Source organism: Phyllostomus discolor, chromosome 2, assembly GCF_004126475.2.
Source record: "Phyllostomus discolor isolate MPI-MPIP mPhyDis1 chromosome 2, mPhyDis1.pri.v3, whole genome shotgun sequence".
NCBI classification, from domain to species: domain Eukaryota; kingdom Metazoa; phylum Chordata; class Mammalia; order Chiroptera; family Phyllostomidae; genus Phyllostomus; species Phyllostomus discolor.
The window spans coordinates 128,844,514-128,863,591 of record NC_040904.2 but is presented as its reverse complement, the minus strand read 5'-3'; the positions used below and the strand labels follow the sequence as shown (position 1 = coordinate 128,863,591).

The 19,078-nt window shown below is 42.5% G+C and overlaps 2 long non-coding RNA genes across 2 annotated transcripts; one reads left to right on the top strand and one right to left on the bottom strand.

Annotated features, from left to right (window-relative positions):
• Positions 1–6,125: 6,125 nt before the first annotated feature.
• Positions 6,126–9,995, bottom strand: LOC118498980. The gene is made up of 3 exons (XR_004901479.1): positions 9,465–9,995; positions 8,715–9,336; positions 6,126–8,109 (listed from the first exon to the last, which is right to left on the bottom strand). It is a non-coding gene; the product is annotated as an uncharacterized LOC118498980 (long non-coding RNA).
• LOC118498981 lies at positions 9,216–17,147 on the top strand. The gene is made up of 3 exons (XR_004901480.1): positions 9,216–9,297; positions 12,054–12,204; positions 14,741–17,147. It is a non-coding gene; the product is annotated as an uncharacterized LOC118498981 (long non-coding RNA).
• The last annotated feature ends 1,931 nt before the right edge of the window (positions 17,148–19,078 follow it).

Here is a 19,078-nt window from a genome sequence, read left to right as displayed (position 1 = left end):
CCCACACTGGCCAATCTCCAATTTATGATAGCTACTAACATCCCTATTAAAAACTTTCTCTAAATATACAGGATAATCGGGGCACATGGAACAGTGTTCTTGGAAGCATCCAAATTATGTTTACTGCATTGTAAACACTTGACCTTCCCTCTGGAACCCTGCAGAAGTGGAAAGAATGCTTAACCACCTTACTTCTTTATTTCAAGGCCTTTACTGTCACCAGGGCCTTTAAAGAGCTGGTACTGCTGGGCATCATGGTATTGAATCCTTCCTAAGTCAGATCCTGCCCTTTCTGCCTAATCCCCTTTTTCTACAGAGTTTAGAACTTGTCATGGGATAGCTACCAACTGGGTCCCTCCATTTCTCCCATATTTCTTTCAAGGCTCTTTTGCATAAAAATTCCTTTCTCAAAAAAAAAAAAAAAAAGAAAAACCCTTTCTCTTCCTTCAGAGAAAGAGCAAAGAACTCATGCATATTGATGTACATAAACAGACTGTCTCAACTCTGCTCCATTAATTTGCCAAACATGCCTGGACATGAACTCCAGCAGAAAAACAGGCCTGGGTTCAGGTGGAAATCTCTGCTTCAAGAAAAGGCATGTTACTGGAAGACTGTTTCCCAGTCTGGGTCAAAACATTCTTGGTATGTGTATTGGGTATGGGTCACACACCACTTCACATCCTCTCGGCCCCACCCCACACTGCAGCCACTGCTGCACCATGGAGTTCCACGTGACCTTTGTCCGGGTTCCTGTGGGCATAATCTGACACCTATTGCATTCTGCCCCATGTTTTCTCTTATGCAAGATGCAGTGTGCCTAGGGAAAACTGGCACCTACACATTACAACCCAGAAGTAATGCCATGGGACCACCTGGATGACAGAAGCTAATGATGTGTAGTTCCTTCTTTTGTCATTCAGACAGGCATTTTTGAGACAAAATTCATACAGCTCCTGAGAAGGTTCCAAGTAAGATGGAACGGAAGTGGCAAACCAATAATTCATCCTGTGTTGGTTTTCCTCCTTTCCTACCTCATATCCCCTTTTCTCCATCCCTCTCCTCTGGAATCACTTTTCAAATAAAATATCATAAGTTCTGCTTTCAGGGAAACCCAAGTTAAAGGAGCATATCATGGCTTCTTGCTAATTGTCTGAGAGAAAAAACTTTGATACCAAAGACCTTGTTTCAAATTCTGTCTTAACTGTATTACCATAGACAAATCCTGTGGCCACTCTCAAACCCAATCTCCTCCTCTTTAAAATGCAGGTGACGTAAATGAGACCACTGTGTTTGTCTCAGTAGTGAACCAGATGGTCTGGGAGGAATCGAGTGGGGCACCGCAAGTGGGGCAGCACACTGTCCGTATCCGTTCTGTTATTCTCCTCTTTGTTTTCACCCACTGCTGCTCACAGCCACTTCTTTTTTAAATTAGATAGTTTTAAGGCAGAAATGAAAACAGGCGACTTCTGGCCAAGATGGAGGTGTAGGTAGACACACTGTGCCTCTTCACACAACCAAAAGAAGGACAACAACAGTTTAGAAACAAGATAACAACCAGAACTGACAGAAAATTGAACTGTACAGAAGTCCGACAAACAAAGAGTTAAAATAGACACATTCATCTAGACAGGTAGAAGGGGCAAAGTCGGTGGCCAGGAGAAGAGGGGTCGTGGGCAAAAAAAGCAGTGGCACCGGGTGCACAAGATGGAAGTGAGTGGACCCTAGGCTTGGGGTGGCAACAGGCAGACCCAGCAAGGCAGTGATTATGAAGTGAGGCACAGCGTACAAGGCGGCTGGCTGATCAGGCGGTGCTACATTCACGCTCACAGATAAACTAGGTGAAACTGAGGAGCAAAACAGACGGTGCAACCCAGGGTCCCAGCACCAGTAAATAAAGCCTCAAAACACCGATTGAAAACACCTGTGGGGGAGGATGTGCAAAGAGTGACTCCCAGCCTCATAGGAGAGTTCATTGGAGAGACCCACAGGGTCCTAGAACATACACAAGCCCACCCACCCAAGAATCAGCACCAAAAGGCCCAATTTGCTTGTGGGAAGCAGCAGAAGGGACTGAAATCTGACAGAGAGCTGAGCAAGTGCTGATGTTCCCTCTTGAATCCCACCCCCACATACAGCATCACAACCCAGCGACCAGGGTGCCCCGCCCTGGTGAACACCTAAGGTTCTGCCCCTTACTCCGTAACAGGCACGACAAGACAAAAAAAAAAAAAAAAAATGGCCCAAACGGAAGAACATATCAAAGCTCCATAGCAAATACAGCTAAGCAACAAAGAGATAGCCAACCTATCAGATGCACAGTTTAAAGCACTGGTGATCAGAATGCTCACAGAATTGGTGGAATTTGGTTACAAATTAGATGAAAAAATGAAGGCTATGCCAAGTGAAATAAAGGAAAATGCACAGGGAACCAATAGTGATGGGAAGAAAACTGGGTCTCAAATCAATGGAGTGGACCAGAAGGAAGAAAGAAACAACCAAACAGAAAAGAATGAATAAATAAGAATTCAAAAAAAAAAAAGAGGAGAGGCTTAGGAACCTCCAGGACATCTTTAAATGTTCCAACATTTGAATTATAGGAGTACCAGAAGGGGAAGAGGAAGAGCAACAAGTGGAAAAGTTATTTGAACAAATAATAAAGGACAATTTTCCCCAATCTGGCAAAGGAAATAGACTTCTAGGAAGTCCAAGAAGCTCAGAGAGTCCCAAACAAGTTGGACCCAAGGAGGAACACACCAAGGCACATCATAATTACATTAGCCAAGATTAAAATGAAGGAGAGAATCCTAGAAGCAGCAAGACAAAAGGAGAGAGTTACCTACAAAGGTGTGCCCATAAAGCTATCAGCTGATTTCTCAAAAGAAATCTTGAAGGCAAGAAGGGGCTGGAAAGAAGTATTCAAGTATTCCAAGTCATGAAAGGCAAGGATCTACATCCAAGATGACTCTGTCCAGCAAAGCTATCATTTAGAATGGGAGGGCAGATAAAGCACTTCCTAGATAAGGTCAAGTGAAAGGAGTTCATCATCACCAAGTCCTTACTATATGAAATGTTAAACAGACTTATCTAGGAAAAAGCAGATTTAAACTATAAACAGTAAAATAACAACAAACTCACAATTAGTAACAACCACACCTAAAACAAAACCAAAAGAAACTAAGCAAACAACTAGAACGGGAACAGAACCACAGAAAGGGAGATTACATGGAGGGTTACCAACAGGGGAGTGGGAGGAGGAGAGAATAGGAAAAGGTACAGAGAATAAGTAGCATAGATGGTAGGTAGAAAATAGACAGGGGGAGGGCAAGAATAGTATGGGAAATGTAGAAGCTAAAGAACTTATGACACATGGACATGAACTAAAGGGGGGGAATGTGGATGGGAGAGGGTGTGCAGGGTGGAAGGGAGTGAAGAGGGGGAAATGGGACAACTGTAATAGTGTAATCAATAAAATATATTTAAAAAAGAAAACAGGCATAATGAAGGTAGAGTATAAAATACACTTTGTTTATTCTTCATGGCACATAGATGGATACACAAAGTAGGTTAAGAGTTGTGAGTATTCAAAACAGAGTTTATTTTTTTATCATTTATTAATTATTGTATTGTGTTCCACACCAGTGACTCTAAACCTACTTTTGCCCCTCCCTGTATATAAAATTCATCAAACTGCACACCTAAAATTCATGTATTTTATGTAAGTTATGTCATAATTTTTTGAAGTTTTTTTGAAGCCCCAGAAAGTTTATGGATGTGTTAAATACTCTCTAAAAGAAATGGATATACCATTGTGCCAGAACATAAATGTAAAATAAAAATTTGATGAGATGAACAATTAGATTCTTACTTTTATCAGAGCAGGAGCTCTAGCCTTTAACAAATTTGAAATGAAAATGACCTTACTGATATATAAGTATGTACTTAAATATAAGATATATAGAAATATTAAAGTATATAATAAATATTAATATAATATATATAGTCAATAAAAGCATTTTTAATTAAAATGTGTTAAGGGAAAAAGTGCCTTCTCTGACAGAAGTATAATATTATATATTGTTACATATTAGGATATAATATATAACATAATATAAGGTATATTATATAAAATTATATATAGTAACATATATATAAACAAAGTGATCACTACATTAACCACCTTGTTTTTAATAAATGAGTGGAGTCTGAACTAATAAAAAGATAAGTAAATTCCTGGGGTTAAACCACAACAATGATGTAGCATAGCCCCTTGTGCAATTATTTAACTATAACTGTATTTCAGCCAGTAGTCAACATCCTGGGAGCTCTAAGCATCAAAGGGCGAACATTGCATTCTTGGAACACAATTCAAATACCAGTGAAATTACACACAAGCATAGAAACAACCGCCTGGACACCAGAGAGGTAGAGCTGGAGAGTAACAACAGGCTGGAGAGGTGACAGCCGGGGCGGGAGCTGAGGAGGTGAGGAAGTCTGTCCCAGACCAGTCTTCTAGGTCACTGAACTGTCTAGTCAAGAGCTTCGCAGGGGCCCCAAAAGACACAAAATGTGCCACCAGCTTTTAGCACCCACCACACAGGGGCACCAACATGCCCACAGCGTCAGCCTGAGACACAGTACCAACAGGGTGAGAGACCCACAGACAGGAATCTCGGTCTCTTCCCCACCCCTTCCCCACAACCGCACGCTGGAGAAGCCAGAGCCTGGGAAAGCAGGAAGAGAGGAGAGAGGCTATGGAGCAGGATGAGATTCAACCTGCATGGACCTAGCTTTTAAAAACTGCTAATTTCTACAATCTACCCTAGGTGTTGTTGAGGAATGGAAAAAAGGATTAGACATAGAACCACTGAAAGTACTGACTGAAAAAAAAAAAGAATCCATTACATGTTTGTGCCCCAATATGTTGAGATCCCTCAATTAATGACTTAATAAGAAATCCATGATGACTGACAATAGACGCAGAGAGACAGAGATGCACATGCACACACATACACACGTACAATAGGTCAAACTTCAAATAGTTTTTTGAGTAGGCTAAAAATAGCTATGGTAACTGAGAGATTTCTGCTATGCCCTGTATTGAACCCAGTACATTTCCTACTCCTCCATTTCACCCTCACAACAAATATCATATTATCCCCATTTCTCAGATCAGGAAACAGACGTTAAGAGGTTTAAATAACTACCCTGAGCTCCTACAGTAAATGAACGGCTAGTAAGTAGCTTTCTGCCTCTTAACCTCCTCTTACGGCTCGTCCTAAACCCTGAGTCATTAAATCAATCTAGTCCTACCTTTTGCCGCCTCATTTTATAAATGTTTATTTAAACTTGGTCCCAGAGAAATTAAAAAATTTGTCCAGAGTTGTTATTATTTAGTAGCAGAGAAAAGATTTCTGACATAAGTTCTTCTGGTTTTTACTACAGGCCTTATAATAAGGCTTTAAAAATTTAATGTTTTATGTACACTTTTGTTTTGAACAGAACATTGTCATGGTCTTAAGATTACGGTACAGGCAGGTGGCTAGCTCTGGTTGTGCTTTGTTGAAAGCAGAGAATGGAGGAGTCTTGTAAAATTCTAAGCTACCTGTGAAGTTCAAAGGCATTTTTATCCTTTCGGCTATCAGCACCATAATACTGGGGACATTCCCAGCACCTAGCACAATGTGTGCTCGACAAATGCTTGCTGAATGGACAATCCATATAAACAGCAGTGTACCCTGTTTTTATGTTTATAAATATAAAATATATATATATTTTTAAAAATATAAGCCCTGGCTGGTGTAGCTCAGTGGATTGAGCGGAGACTGGGAACCAAAGTGTCCCAGGTTCGATTCCCAGCCGGGGTACATTCCTGGGTTGCAGGCCATAACCCCCAGCAACCGCACATTGATGTTTCTCTCTCTCTTTCTCTCTCTCTCTCTCCCCCTTCCCTCCCTAAAATAAATAAATAAATAAATAAATAAATAAATAAATAAATAAATAAATAAAATCTTTAAAAATATATATATATATAAATATATAAAGCAATGTACCCCAGACAAAAGAAATAAGTTCCTTCTTCTTTAACGTTGTGTAGGTAACACTAATAAACAGATTCACTTTGGGGGTTTTTTCCCCAGCTCACTTCAGTCCAACTTTTATTCACATCTGTAATAGAGATGCATGCAAATGGCCTCATCTGTCACCTCTCCTGAGCTAACCATTATGACATCATGGCCTGTCCCCAAACATCAGGCCAGCTCTTCTGAGTTATTCTTTCTCCATTTGTGTGTAACTTGTGTTACTTGTTCCTTTGTGATATAACCCACCTTCTGGGAGTTGACTCCCAACTCTCTGCACCCCCACGATGCAGATGGAGCAAGGCACTGCCTGCCTCTTTCTTGCTGATGAATGTTGCTGAAAGGCCTGTGCAGAAACTTACAAAATGAAATGGGAGTTTTCTTCCCCTCCCTTCTGTTAAATTCTAACTTACCTCCCTTCACCCACACAGCAAATCTAGCTGTCTGCCCCAGGCAGCTTCTGCCAGTCAGGCCGGGCCTGATCTTGTTCTCTGAATGTCTTAAGCAGGAAATACTGCTCTTATTCCCAAGTTATTTTGTCTTCACAGGGGAAATATTCTTTCAGAGACTAGTAAATGCAGCCAATCTGAGAAATCTTAGTTGATTATTTACTATTACTTAACCTTTGAAAGATTCCACTGCAAAACGAAGGGCAGGTATTTACATAGTTCACAGCCTGGGGAACTTTTTTTTCCTCTGCATAACAAGTAGCTAAGCTAGTTAGCTTGCACTTATATGTAAAGAGGCCAATTCTATGACTCCCTCGGTTCCCCGGAATGCCTCACATGCAGAGCAGTAGATCTGCTAATAAGGCTGATGGAGTTTGGTTCTACATCATTCCTGAATACTGATGGAGCTTTGCAAATTAGCTTTACCTGTGCTCATGACTATCCTTAGCTGATCTTTATAGCATGTAAGGGAATCTGATGATATAAGGACTAATGAAGACTTAAACTATATAAAATGAAACTTTCTTAAAGCAGGATGTCAAACCTCAAATGTGATTTTTACTGTTTTGAAATGTGGCTCTGGATTTCTGGAACATCATTTCACAGCACTTGAGTTTTTATGCCAAATCTTTGTTCGGAGATAAGAACTGTTCTGCTTCAGAAATGTTATTGTTATTATTATTACCTGAAGCAATTACTCAAAATACCTAAATGTTATTTGCAAAATAGTTAGGCATAATGTTGTGTAGAAACTCATGCTAAGAGCTGTCATTTTAAAGAGTATGGGGAACACCATCCATTCCCTCTTGGGGTCCTTAAAATATATAGTAAGTAAAAAAAAAGTGGTCTATGTTGTTAAGAGGCAAAGGCAAAGATGGCAGAGTTAACACCAAAAATAACAGAGCACGTTTTATTATGGCTACATCAGTTAGGAATAGCAATTGGGTACAAATAACAGGTATTATTCATGGCTAAAGCAAATCAGTGGTTTCTTGTCACATATGAAGTCAGAAGGTGTGCGGCCATTAGGTACCCAAGTTTTCTGTCTTCCTCTTCTGCCATCTAACCTCAGGATCCAAAATGGTTGCTGAAATCCAAGCCATTCCATCCATGTCCCAGGAAGGAAAGAGAGGGGGGGGAGAGGGCAAAAAGAGTATCCTACCTTGTTTCCAGACGTTTCACCCATAGAATTGCCAGATTTGGCAAATAAAAATACTAATATGTTACATGGGACATACTTATATTAAAAATTATTTCTTGTTTATCTGAAACTAAAAATTAACTGGGCAGACCATACTTTATCTGGCAACATTGCACACCCAATAACATGTCCTTAGATCTCATGGAGGCTGGGAAATGTAGTTTTTAGCCAGGCACATTGCCACTTTGGGGTCGTTTTACTAATTTAAAAAAGTGGAGAGCGACTGTTGGGAAAGGAGCAAACAATCGGGGGAGAGAGGGTGCGTCTGGGGAAAGGACAGGCCCACCCGTGCCCCACACTCTCGGTGAGGCACTTCTCCATGGCTTCAGCCCTTCGTGGTCGCTCAGGCCTCTGAATGCATGTGGCCCTTTTGGTCTCGGTCCTAGAAACAAAGTAAAGATACTGATTTTTAATAAACATACAAGAATTGATATATTCAGGGGCTGTTGTCTTCTCCAAAGGGGCCAGAACTAACAATACTGCCACCCTTCCAAATAGTTTTGGAATTTGGATCCTGATGAAGCAGAAGCCTTCCTTTACCAGGGATCCAGGAAGCCACAGTGCATGCTGGACCAGGACACTTCGGAAGCTTGCTGTCTCTGAGTGGGAGTGTTCAACAAATTCCGTTGTCGTCCAGGTTACAGGTGTCTTCCCAGAGCCTCCTCCCACCATTGTAAGAACACAAGATTATCTTGTGGAAGGTCAGCAGCTCCAGCCAATGGGGACAGGACTGAGGAAGCAGCTGGTTCAGAAAACTGGCCTGAGAAACCCTGATGGCCTCTTGTACGTAACCAGTCAACTGTGGCCTGATCAGCCTCATTAAAGTGTGGTTTCCACTGGTTATATTCTAAATAAAATAAGGAACAATGGGAGAAAATGGGCCCGAATTAAAAGGCCCGCCATGTCTAATTTGGAGGTCCCTTTTGCCTGATAGAGACTGCTTACAGTTCCCCCACTATAAACCATGCTTTCCCCCCTACCTCTTACCTGCATGAACTTAGCCTGTTTTATAACCATTAGTCTCTACTTCTCTTCAATGACACTTAAGCACATCTAGCCTATTCACACGTCCTTTTCTTGGTAACTGCATGGTCAGCGAACTTCCTAAGTGGGGATAAAATTAGTTTCTAAGACGCAACCTTAATATCCCCATTTCTGTGCTCTAACACCTTTCCTGGACAGTAGCTGGGCAAACGTCTCCGCGCAGGTGCTGCTGACAGTAAACACATCACACGCACTCAGCCCGGGATTGGACCACATTCAGTTCTGGGTTCGTCACATGCTCTCTCTCGCTATTTATACTGCTTTGGATCAGCTACTTGATACTTAATAAAATTTGCCTACAAGCTGTCCTGCAGGAAAAATGACCTATCCGGGGAGGATGCTGTTCCAACTTCATAACCTCTGACGGTTGCCTAACAGTCCTCTGAAAGGGTTGTGGGAATGCAGTGTGTGAAAACCCGTGCCACCTCCTGGCACCCTGCTCTCGGGGCCCTTTCCAGCCAGCTTCTCCCACGTGGCAGCAACAGTAGACAGCAAGAACGGTGTGACAACTCAGCCTCTGCTCAAGGTCAGAACACACGGGCTTCTCAGTGATGATTTTACCAGCCTTTTGGTTATTTCGGAAAGCAAGAAGAGAACATAATAGAGGCAAGACTGGATCTATGGGATGGAAATAATGAGCCATTTATAACCCAAAATGAGATTGCCAGGAAAAACAAACACCCAAAACAGTACATTTTATCAGAGTCCTGTGCTGCCCAAGGCTAGTGGGGTACAGGGTACTGAGTGTTCAGCTTCCCGGGCCAAGAGCTACAGTAAGTCATGCCCCTGCGCCGCTTCTCTCCTGTCAGCTGGATCAGCAGTCTTAACCATCTGCTGGAAAAGAGCTTTAGTGTTTTCGAAGTGTGTGCTGGGTGTCTGTTTCACATTTTGATAAGGATGGGGAGTCATGTTGCAACACTTAACAAGTGCTTCTGCGTAAGAGTTGTGCAATTCGGAGCTCTGTGCATCAGCGGTGCTAACATCCAGCTTATGTAACACTCGGGCAGCCCCTCCAGGCCTCTCCTCACAGCCTCAGGAAGCATTCTCTGGCTCTGAACTTGGCCCTGGTTTCGGCAGTTCTTTGCCTCAAAGGTGCGTGGAATGGCACAGCTGTCAGCACCTGGCGCTGAGGTGGAGAAAACTGCACAGGCTGACCACCAGCACAGAGCGGGCTGGCTGGCTCTGGTTCCCGGACACCCTTGGCCTAACCTGAAGCACCCAGGAGGAAGGGAGAATAACGACTTTTAATCTAAGAAACTCTCAGCCAGAAGATTGAACAGGGGCTGCTACAAGAGGTGACAAAAATGAAAAGGATTCCCCCCGCCCAAACAAGGCATCCTAGTTACATCAGGAGCCGTGTTAAACGCTTTGCTCACAGCTCCTTTGTTGATGGGAAATGTGGTACTGTGCTCTCCTCCCCGCTGCTTACCTGGAGCACAGTTACAAAGTAGGTCGAGCTTCGGTGCCCTCTCACCTCCAATCACTGTACTCATGCTGCCTGGCTACTGTTTCCATCCAAGCTTCCATTCACTCAACAAAACTTTGGAGCACCTGCTGTGCCCGGTGCTATGCCAAGCACCGGGCAGGGCTTTCACAACACCTGGTGCCCCCTGCAACACACTGGGCCAGTCCTACATGGGCCTCCCCTCCCATGTCACTCTCAGCCCTGCTATGTCCCCAGATTATCCCTTTCTTCATTCACTTCTCCTGATTTTCTCCTTCTCCTCCCTTTCAGGGTGGGACTATTGCTATATAATTCTTTTTTTTTTTTTAGTATAACACTTTTTATTTTATTTATTTAGTTTTTTATTGTTGCTCAAGTACAGTTGTTTGTATTCCCCCCCCCCCCCAACCCCAGCCATCCTCACCTCCCTTCCCTGATTCCACGCTCCCCTTGGTTTTGTCCGTGTGTCCTTTATAGTTGTTCCTGAAAACCCTTCCCCCGTTTCTCATCACAGTAGTCTAACGAGTTTTCCTTATGGGAATGTAGCTTTCAGAAATCACTGATCCCTCTCAGGAGCTTCTGCACATTAAAAAGTGATGGTTTAAAGAAACAATGTCTCCTGTGCAATAGACAAGGGACTAACTGGGGAACTTGAGGCAGGAGGGCACAGGGCAACAATATGTTGCCTGAGCAGACTCTTTCCAATTTCACCAGAGAGATGGGTTGCCTCTTTCACTTCTTCACTTATTGGTGAGCTGTGTGTATAGTGGTTAAGGGAACAAATTCTGAAACTGAACTACCTGGGTTCAGGACCCAAACCTTCAAGTTACAATCCTCAGACAGTTATTTGATCTTTGCTAATTTCCTCATGAACAGAGGAACGCCAGAAATAGCTATGTGCATCTTACAGAGTGGCTTGGGAATTAACATAAATTAGAGTGTGTGAAATTTTCACAATACTGGCATGCATGGTAAGCACTCTATAAATATTAACTTTCACTTTTCATGTGACACACTTTATCTTTTTACTCTGCTAGTAGATTCTCATGTGAGTCTTTGCACTCACGCAGGGGACTTGTTATTCAGGGCTGCAGTTTCCTCATCTGCAAAACAGGAAGTAGTGGCCGAGGCTGTGGGGGAGAGGGCCAGTCAGGCGACCAGTTTCTCATCTATGGTCTCTACTGGCTTCTTGAGTGTGGACAACTCATTTAAGCTCTATGCATCCCAGAGACTGGACTCGCTCTGCATTTCCCAAACTCAGAACATTCAAATAACACATTCAAATAACAGAATCATTACCACATGCTGGAATCACAATGCTGAACGTGGCTACTTACTTGATATTTTTCATTACATCATCTTTAAAGTAACTCACTTATCTATGTAACTTTGCAGTAAGATGAACTATCCATATACCCAAGAGTTTGATACAGTAGTTATACATTTTTCTAACACGTTAAAATAAATACCTAATGAAATTTTAAAGTATTTGTATACCACCCAAATATAATAACTTGCATACCACCAATGATGCATACACACCCTTTTAGGAAACTCTAGATTAAATTTTCGCTGTGGATCCAGCCAGCTCTAAAATCTTCTTGGTTACTGTTGTGTCATTTTCATGTGGTTATTTAACTTTGGGTATGTTTCTGTATATCATCATTCACCTTCTCCAGGGCATAGACTGTGGCTTATACAACTTTAGCAGCTAGCCCCTGGAAGAGTGCTCGGTAAATACTTAATTGTTCGTTATAAATACATGCATACATGCATACAAATATATCTGTCACCTATTAACCAGTAGGCCAACAAAAATTTCTTTTTCTCCACATCAGGGTCACCATGTTCCTTAGGGGGTGGTCTGCTAAATGATGTGAAGAGTGTGGAGCTCTGGGCCATGAGTGGGTGCTCAGGAAACGGTAGCTTCTCTGACCACCATCCTTCTTCCTTGCTCTTTGTTAGTGTGGTGGTTTGTCCGTGTGAGAGGTGAGCCTGCTTCCTAAGGAGTTCACAGCGCTGGCTATTGTTGGGCCGGAGTAACTATTCTCCTCAACATCAGCCCTAAAGAAGTTCATTCCCAGGTTTAGAAACATCTGATCTAAGACAGAAATTGCATTTCTAAGTGTTATCATTGAAATTATTTGGTATTTACTGCAAGCTCATCAGCAAAAATTGAATGTGCACCCACAGTTTCATGGGTTCAGAGCATGAGCAATTTCTCAATCAACCAACAGTTATTACACACCTTCTTGAGCCCCTTCTGCATCAATAACCTTAGCACGTACAAATCAGACTGTCGGACTGTGAAGAGACGAGTGGAATGTGAATACCTCGAAAGCAAGGAATACAACTTATCATCTTTGTATCCCCCATGGCTCAGCAAAGCATACACGTGTAGCAGTTATGCATTAAATATTTGTTCCATAAATGAACAAATGAATGAATGAAGACAGAAGGCTAGCATTTAAAGAGCTTACAGTCTGTTTGAGAAGAAAGAAGGCACAGGCAAATGAAGCATTAACTAACAATAAAGCTACCATTTCAAGAAATAACATAGGCTATTAGTTAAATGAAGAGTGTCCTGTCACATGCCCTCTCCCAAAACACTGAGTGTTGACCTCAGAACAAAGGATGTGTGTTGGCCCCTCTTCTGCCCTCGTTTTTTTTCTGACCAAGAAGCAGCCAAGTTGTCATGTGACTGATTTCCAAAGGTCACCGAGTTTATCAGCTCCTGAGAATGAACAGGATATTATTTAATATAATAAGTCACCTGGTGTTTATCCTCCCAAGCATTCTGCAGTCATCCACAGGTGAACAGAGAAATGGCAATGATGACTCTAAGAGCTATGAAATTAGGATATACAAGAAGTTGGGAAGCTTTCATTAATGGTTTTGCAGGCTGTAAGTCAGGGTGACCCTTCACGAAGGGGCCTTTGCTTGGACATCCCGGGGAGAGGCGCTGGGCTTTCTACAGAGCTCTCTAGGATTCCAAACTGTCAGCATAAAAATAGCAGCCCGAATCAATGTTCTCTATTATTCATTAGTTACTGAAATACTCTTCCCAAATACACACTTAACTGAAAGATCCCTTTTTCTGCAGGGTCTTCAACCATTTTTAGTGCATGAATCAGACCCTGTATTTCAATCTGTTTCATTGGGCACTGATGCCACCACCAGCCAAACCCTAATTAACTGGGAAGAGTGACATTTCCATTAAATTCTTTTTGAAAAGTGATTTATGGCCAACAAAAATGTCAAGCAGTGCAAAACTGCACAGAGTAGAAAGTGAATGTCCGCCAGCCTCTGGTGCCCACCTCCCAGTCCGTCCTGTGGGAGCAGCCACCCGTCTATTTCCCAGGTGCCCTTCCAGACACATTACACGTCTCTACAAGCATGTATGCATCTGGGCACTCCTCTTTCCTACACACAGCCTCTGTTCCTCAGAGAAACTTAACAAGATATCTTGGGGTCCATGGTAAAGCAATACAGTTGGATTTACCTTTCACTTCAACCGTTGTACTGCATTGCATTGTATGCACGTCCCCAAATTGACCCACCCCCTCCTCACAGGTGTATAGGTAGTTTCTAGTCTTTGCCTCCCGTAAACGTATTCTTGCACATACCTATGAATAGAACTATAAATCAACATCTTAAAGTAGAATTCAGAGCCAAAGGACAGGTGAATTTTACCTCTGACAGACATTGCCAAGTGGTGACACCACGTTTGATGAGAACTGCCAGAAACAAGAGTGAAGACAGTATTTTGTTTTAAACTTCAATGCCCCAGAGAAGCAGCACATTTATTTATGAAACCCATTTGCCAACATCTTTCCCACCTCCACGCATGCATGCACACACACACTATTATAAATCCATTGAACATGTATGGGCAACAGCTTACTAAAATGAGGAACTTGCCAGAAGTTCCTTACCGCCAAATCGTACAAGTGTCGCAACAGGGTCAGCTCACTAGTGCCACACGTCCTCTGCTGTGGCCTTGCTGTGTTTACTACCTGTTGTGGCTCTAGTCATTTAGCAACACTGCCCTATTTTTCTTTTGTAACCAAAGGTCAGTTTACGACCTTGCCCATCCCTTCCTCCTCGGAAACACAAGCACGTCATTTCTTCTCACCATGGTTCCCTCACAAATGTAGCCAGTCTAAAATGTCAGGTCAGGTGGATTGTGGCTGCATCAGTGAAAAGGACCATGCATGATGGAACTTAGATTTATTTAATTTTCAATTACCATGGGGGTGAGTTTGTGAATGAAAATCTTATACTCTCTGTTCAGCTGCCACTTCCCACACTGACTTCTTATATTTCAAAAAAAAAAAAAAAGTGAAGAGACCCAGAATGTTCTCCAGTTTCTCTAGTGTTTACCCAACACACACTCTGCTACAACCCCCAGCTGGGGCTCCTTTCCTATTTGCTCTTACGAATGAGAAGCCATGTGGCGGTTTTATGTTTATTTTGTAACCAACTGTAACCATTTTCTTTTCTCTGCCTCTGACCACAAACATAGAACTTTCCCAGTAACCACTGAAAGTGTACATCTGACCAGGTTGAACTGGGATAAAGCCATCTTGGTTCTACTGGTGACAATCACTTAAATAAATGTTCTGCTTATATTTACAATGAATTATAAATTGAAGAAAATGACTTAGGCCCTTCTTCAAATACTTTTGAGCTCCATGGATCCATGAAATGACATCTGCAATATGAGAAGCTTCATTTTCACATTTACCTCAGAATCACTCTCATGGAGCTCGAGATTGTAGATTTAAAAAAAAAAGTTTTAGACACTGCAAGGAAGTAATTTCAATATCATCATGCGGTGAACTGTTTAATTTTCTTAGTATGGACAGCCCTGCTCTGTCAGAAAGCAATGGAAAAAATAAGACCTTCTATATACAAGTAAAAGTAAAAGTAAAAAACCCACTGAATTATGTCAACACTTTGTTGGTAAAATTCTACATGAATTGGTCACCTGCCTGTGTGATAGTGTGCAAGTCAGCGCTGCTACTCTTGGCCCTGCCAGATGGAGTCCCCAGAAAGCAGGACCCAGGGGACTTAGAAAAGGGAGTGAGAAGGGACAGCGGCAGGAGCCACCGCCTTACTGCAGGCCAGACTACAGGAACCTGGAAAGGAAACCTCCAAATGCAATCAATTGATCTAATCCTTCCTCAGAATGGCAAGGTTCCAAAATCAGTGAGGACAATTCCCACTTCTGGCACTTACACCAAAGGTATGAATGTTATCTTTAACCATGAACTTCTTCGTTGAGTTGTATTTCCTTTTATTGAACGGGCATGTTTACGTGCCAGGCTTTCTGCTAGGTGCTATACAAAGACTTAAAAAGTCATCAGTTCTGCCCCATATTGTCCCCTCATTAAATATTATTGAGTGAATCAATCAGTGAATGCATGAATGAAGGACTAAAACCAACAATCAAATTAAGGGAGAAAACACAGGTAGGTAGGTGGGAGGTACAGAATACAGTGGTGTGTCACCAGTTTACTCAGGGTAGTCGGGAAAGGCCTTAGACTTGTCTTAACAATTGAATGGTTAATGGTCAGACAAATGAGGGAGGAACAAAGGGGTCCTTAATGTAGGCAAGTGAAGGAGCACAGTGTGACCAAAGGCCTAGAGCAAAGATCAGCAGACTACAGCCCATGGATCAAATTGTGCCTACCACCTGTTTTTGTAAATAGTTTTATTTGAACACAGCCATGCCCATTCATTTTTATTTTGCTTATGTTTGCTTTCATGCTGCAACCGTGTCACCGACTAGTTGTGACAGAGACAGTAAGATCCCCCAAATCTAAAATATTTGCTGTATATTTAGGGACCTACAGAAATGTCCCAATTGCTGGAACTTAGTTCTAAAAGGGGCTCAGTGAGAGATAAGACAGAAAGGTGAGTAGGGACCAAATTGTAAAGCTTTTTTCTATACCATATTAAGAAATTTGGAGTTGATCCTTTAGGAAATAGGTAACGAGAGCAGTCTTGCATTCAGAAATGTCTCTCAGGTGCCGGGTCAGACAGGAGAGATGCAAGATTGCAGCAGGAGGCCAGCGCGCTCCAATCCTTACCTCTTGGAGGAAAACCTTGGTTCTGACAGTTTAATGTTGGTCATTACGGATCTAGCTACATGCCTGGGAAACAGAGCCTGGTACACAGAGACAATCAATGTTCACCAAATAAAGGAATTAAGGCAGGAATAAAGACAATATTGTAATAGCATCATTATTAAAATGTTTCCTGAACAGGCTGCCTTGGTTATGAAACAATGAGACCAGCTTGCTCCCAGCCTCCAGTTTCCCACTAATGTGCACTGAGAGCCACGTGTGGGGAGGTCGATGCTGGAACACAAGCTGGAGGGAGATTCCTTCCCTTCATGTCAGCGCCATCGTCATCACCAAACACCGGCCGCTGCTAGAGCTGTGTTTATTCCGTGCCCTGTGGCCTAGTGGGAGGGATGGGACGAGAGGCAGCCCTGCAGTCGCCGTCACAAAAATAAGGATATCACTTGGCTCCACCTGGCATCTTTCACTGGAAGATCTTGAATCATTTTTTTCTTTCATGTAGCTATTATTTCCATTTCATTTCCGCTAAAGGAAAAGCCAAACAATAGAGAGAGGTTGTGATTCGTCCAAGGTCACTGAGAAGAGCAGTTTTTCAAAGATGAGAAAGATTTCAAGACAAGTAAACTCCAGTTTCCATCCCAGCCTAAAATGGACCAGGTTCGTGACTCACTAAGAAACGCAGCATTATCTGGCCTTAGTGTCTCTCAAGAATGAGTCATGCTGGAGGGAACTAGGGCTCGAGGACCGGTGTCACAAGCATGTTTTTAGTAGCCACACATGGTCCCTACCTGTCAAAGGTCGACACCTACCACCAAACTCCAGCATGGGCGAAGAAGGACCCCTTGAAGGTCCAGCTTATGGAAGTGGATGGATCTGGCATAGGGGTGTCCGTCCTTTCGGCCACTACCTGTGAAGTCCAGGCCTCCCCATTACTTCATTCATCAGAAGTCTATTCCTGGGGTGGCCACAGGTTCCAGCTGGTCTATAATGATACTGGTACTCACCCAGTGCAATTACTAATAAATCCCTCTTTTACTCTAAAAATGCCCCAGTGTGGATCATAAATTAATTGTGTGGTCACTCTAGCTCTGACAAGTCAAGAGGCTTCTACACCCAAATGAAGGCCTTTCTCTAACCCTGATTGTTCTATCAGCCACTTCCATTTCCTAGATCCAGAATCTTAAATTCACAATAGACCAAAATGTTCAATCAGTTCAGAAATCTTCTCTGATTGGCCATCTAATTTCTGCACATGTTTCTGGGGCCAGAGTCTACCGTACAGCCCATATAACAGTTAATTACTCTCTGCTAGAAAATCACTTTCGCACTGTATGCCACAATCTGCCCTTCCATATCTTACATGTTGATCTTCACTCTATTCTCAAGAAGCTGATAAATTAATCATCCTTTCTCTTCCATAGGAGAGCCCCCAAAAGACCTTTTTTCTCCATCCCAACCATCCCCAAGTATCAGGTCCAAGTTCTGGCAGAGCTTTTAGGAATATGGCTTCAGAGTCAGACATACCTAGATTCAAGTCTGAGCTGTCTCACTCACTAGTGAGGTGACCATTGGCAAACACTTAAAACCTCTAATTTTGCTTTCCTTGTCTATAAATTTTGAACAAATATTAGTTATATGAGCTAAGCACTGCTACTTGTCTAGCCAATACTCATCCCTCCTTTCTTTCTTCCTGCTTAAACACTCTTGGATTACCAAACTCCCTTGCAGCTAGATGTTAGCACTCAACATGGTTCTGGACAATGAGCTGCAATGGGAGCACCAGCTGGAGTTTCTGAGAAAGCTTGTTAGAGGGAGCACATTCACTTGCATTCACCTGTTTCATTTTTGTCACTTGGACTTTGCTCTTTTGCCTTTCGGAAGAAGTAGATATGGTGCATGAAGTAGAACAGCCACGTTGCAAACATGAGGAAGAAAGCCCCAGAGAAGGAACCTGGGTTCTTGATAGCATCATGGGGCCCCATAATCCCCTTAAAGTACTTGCTACTGGACTTTTTATCTCGTGAGAAAAATAAACCCCTCATTTGATTAAGCCATTGAAGTAGGATTTTTGCTTTTTGGCAGTCATACAAATATAAAATAACACATACTTCAGTGGGTTTTTATACATATAAAATGAATGTACTATATTGCCCAGCACATGGCAAATACACAGTGAATGGTTTGAGATTCTCATCATCATGATTATCATCACTATTAGTCATTGCCTTGGGCCTTAGAGACAGGGATAAGAATGTGTGGTTCTGACAACCCTGCTGACTTCCAAATAGCACCAGCACAAAAATGCTGTCGTCTCTCAAGCACAAAGAAAAGTTAGTTGCAAATGTCTGGACAAGAGATGTCCCTCTTAACAGCTAAAGAAGCCCAGTTCTTCAAAGTACCTTTCAGATCCCAGAAGCTCAGAGAAATGAAATCCCACCTGGGGGCAAGCCCTTTCCATCTTGCAGGCCCTGCCCGGCTTCTTCCTGGGCAGGGAATCCAGCCATGGTATATAGCGTGTCTCCTGGAAGTTCAGGCTTCTCTGAATGACAAGGAAAACACAACACTAAAAATGTCATTATTTCACAGAAACACAGTTTTTGCTGAGACATTGAAACCATACCTAAAACCGGCTAACCACAGGGGCACGTGTTTGGATGCAGCTCTGGGAAATGTAATTAGCTTTCTACAACCTAAGTGAGCCTCCTGCCAAGATCAGACACAGATGGGACTAGCCAGACATTCTTAACGTGGAGTCCACCAAGCCATAGATTCAT